The following is a 3,770-nucleotide window of genomic DNA, read 5'->3' as shown; positions in this document are numbered from 1 at the left end:
AGTAGAGGCTGAAGGTTGCTCAGCTGAAGGGTCTCAAGTGGTTGATCCTGAAGTAGCTGATGAAAAACAACGAGCACCAGTTGGGATGAATGGATTCCAGTAGTTGACATACCTGAAGACATTGTGAGAACCAGAATTCAAACCTATCTAGATAGACAGAATGATAGTGAGGATGAGACAGGAATAGAAGAACGACCACAGATTACAGAAATCAAAGCCAATAGTAATTCTGAGGAGGACCAGATAAGGAAAGAACAGTACACTCAAACAAAAGAAAACAGCCACAGCACTCCTGAGTCTGAGGAGGGACAGACAGATATTAGCGTAAACACTCAGGCAGAAAACAATCAAGAGATTAGAAGTCATGAGCAGGACCAGACAGGTATAGAAAAATGTGTTCAGTAAGAAGAAGATGAACAAAGCAGAAGTCAAAGCCAAATCCAGCAAAACTCTGAACAAGGTCAGATTAGTATAGAAGAACCCATCCAGGCAGAAATGACAGAGGTAATATGCCCTGGACAAGGACAGACAGAGAGGAAAACAGAAGATGAAAATAACCAAAGTGTGCCACAACTGAACGAAAACAAAAGAGTGTCTGAAGAAAATCAAAACGCAGTGCCAGCTAAGAGACTCAGAAAAGGTGATGCTTGGCCTAGATTTGTCAAAATAATAAAATATCGCCTTAAGACAATAAATGAAGAACCTGACCAAGTAGACAAAGTATCAAGTCAATCTGGACCATCCACAGAAAAGTCCAAAAGAAGAAGTCCACGCTTGAAAAGACTGAATAATCAATTCAAAGGCCTTGAGTCGACATATATAATCTTTGAAGATTTTTAAAATCTTGAAATCAGTGATGAAAGTGATGAAGAACTGATTACTGATCCAATTGATGAAGAAGTGAGGCCAACTTGAGATTAGGCCACACATTTATTCTGCGTAAAAGCCACAAAGAGGGGCTGAGTCTCATTATTCCAAAATGGCTGATAATAGAGTTGCAGGAAACTCGAAAAGAAATTGTATAAAGACAGGTTGTAGAATATGCATATGTAGTGTATTGGTAGTACTCATAGCATGGTTAGGACTGACGATAGCGATACATTATTTGATGGCTTCTAATAAACAGAATGACACTAGTACACATGGAAAGGTAAACAATCTAATACAAAACAGAGTAAATTTAGAAGCACCAGATGAAATAGAATTACACCATAATAGAATTAGAAATGAGACAGATTTAAATGTTGTTGCTAACCTGTTAGTGCATTATGTAGAAACAATGGAAATTAGTGATCGTTACGTGTGCACGAAGTTGCCCACATCAGTAGCAGAAGGGATGAAGTCTCATCATTTACCCATGACCTATGGTATTTCATGTAGTATTTTGGCTAGTTTGTTTTATAAAACTAGAAAATTACAGTATTATTATTTTAACATAGATGTAATCTTTTCTGAAATTCCTATATGTAGAAACATGAACCCTGTCCTTAGTAGTAGAGATACACAGTTTATGGGAGAATTTTTCTTAACAATGAAAACAATAGATATAGCTGAAGCACATAACGAGAATATAACATGCAAGTTATATGAACAAGAAAAGGTGTTTTAGAATTTAGTAGAGAAAAGGAGGCAGGATTTCCAAAGAAAGGCCAATGAACCGAAACCCAAAATACCCAAGTGGGTTGAAAGGGAAGATTTGATGGCAACTGGCAAGACTCATGCTGAAATGTCTCTGGACTTTGAAAAGAAGAAGAAAATCTGTCTCCATAGGTTGAAAACAGAATATAACAATGTGTTCATCAGTTCCAGTGAATGTGAACACAATTTCCTAATAATTGGGGGTTGGGGATTAAAAGGGGGAACCCATCCAGTTTTTCCTGGAGTGTATTTTATATGTGGGAATAAAGCTTACTTTAAGCTGCCTGATCATTGGTATGGTAGTTGCTATTTCGGAATAGTATTCCAGAAAGTATACCATGTGAAAAGAATCACTGGAAGCAATGAAGACAATAGTGAACTAACAAGATATAAAAGAGCTAGTTTTTCGGAAACCGTAGGTGACATATTTAGTGCATTGATACCTTCAGTGGGAGTAATTCTGAATACTCAAAGAATTTGTAAATTGTCCACAGTGGCTGATCGTTTATCAACTGACACTGCTGGAGGATTCTTACTGATCAATACTGAATTAGTTGCGATAAGATCTATGGTTTTGCAAAATCGACTTGCTCTTGATATATTATTGGCAATGTTAAAGGGATTCTGTGCAAACACAGAACCCCTTTTATGGTACGTTCTATGTCACATTCAACTACAAGGACTATTTCATGAAGTCTTTCAGGGGGAGCCACTCTAGCGTCTGCTGTCTATACTACAACAAAGGTGTCAGTCGCTGTCACCTTCAGTAAAGCACGCAGCGCCTCTCGAATGATGGAAATCTCTGCCGCGCAGTCCAGCATGTCAGATTCTGAAGCTGCGTTCTCACTATCTGTGGCATATCTCGCAGTTACAGCAGCAACTTTTTTCTTTTGAAACTGGGGTCTTTGACGTGGTTACTCGTCCTGCTTGCCTTTTCCGTCAGCCTTACGGGGCTGCTCAAGGCTCTGTTGGGCACCTTGACCTCTCCCGCCGCCTCCTCCACCGATGGCTGTTACCGATGTTTCCTGCAAAGAGCGAGGAGAACGTTGTTCAGGAACCTGAAACCTATCAGGTGACTTAATAGTACTGCGGTCGCGCAAATCATATTTACGCTCAACAATGGCAGGCGTAAGTGAAGGCAGACGGGAACCCTGTTTCTTTTGCTGCTTCCCCTGCTTTTTGTTCTTACGCCAATTCTGTTTTTGAACCTTAGGGCAGTCATCTTTATCAGATGACCCTTGCTGAGCTTGCTGTTGCTTTTCTTTTTTCGCAAAAGGCTTAACACCTAAACTATTACGACCCACGGTCTCATAAGCCTTCGTAATGATTTTTGGCAACTGATGGGGTTTATCGGTATCTGGGACCTTGTGAAGAGCATCAGCGACTTGGAAACTTACAGCATCCCCCATGACATTAGTAAGGACGAGATCACGTACCATATCAAATGCTCCAACGAGTCGCATCCCCAACTCCACCGCTGCCTATGGTCTGTGCTCATCCTGAACACGCTTGATCACAGTAGGCAAAACAGTCATTGACGGGGTGCCAAAGCACCGAGTGTAGACTGCTGCAAAAATCACTCCCCAAGTTGTACACCTAGTCATGTCAGGCACTAAGTCTTTCTGCAAACTCAAGGGGAGAATCCTGTGTTTCTCAACAGGATTAGTATTTGGGAACACTGCTTCCAGTTGGTCAAATTCTTCGGCAAGCCAAAAAGGCATTTCCTCCTTATCCTGGGGACGCTTGCCCATGACCGGATTAACCATGACGGGACTAAGTTTAAGTTCGCCACCGCCAGCTAGATGCGCCGCACCACCCTGGGCCCCTCCCGGGAGGTTGCGAGTAATGTAGTGAACCAGACCCCTAATAACTGCTACCGAAGAGGCATATAGGGGTCTCAGTTGTTGAGCTGTCAAATCACCCAGCTGAGGATTGGGGGTGTAAGCAGCCAACACAGGCCAAGTAGCGCCTGGAATGGACAACGGTCCTTATCTGACCACTGTAAAAACGTGTGGGAGGGCGCCATTAAATCAAACGGCATGCTGCCAAACAGAAATAGGTGTTTCTACTGTCCGATATGGAGCGTACACTGCAGGATAATCAGCGGGGGTATAAGAGTGAAAAACACCAGA

The sequence above is a fragment of the Lissotriton vulgaris genome, chromosome 7, assembly GCF_964263255.1.
Source record: "Lissotriton vulgaris chromosome 7, aLisVul1.2, whole genome shotgun sequence".
In the NCBI taxonomy this organism is placed as follows: domain Eukaryota; kingdom Metazoa; phylum Chordata; class Amphibia; order Caudata; family Salamandridae; genus Lissotriton; species Lissotriton vulgaris.
Note: the sequence above shows the minus strand (reverse complement) of the source record.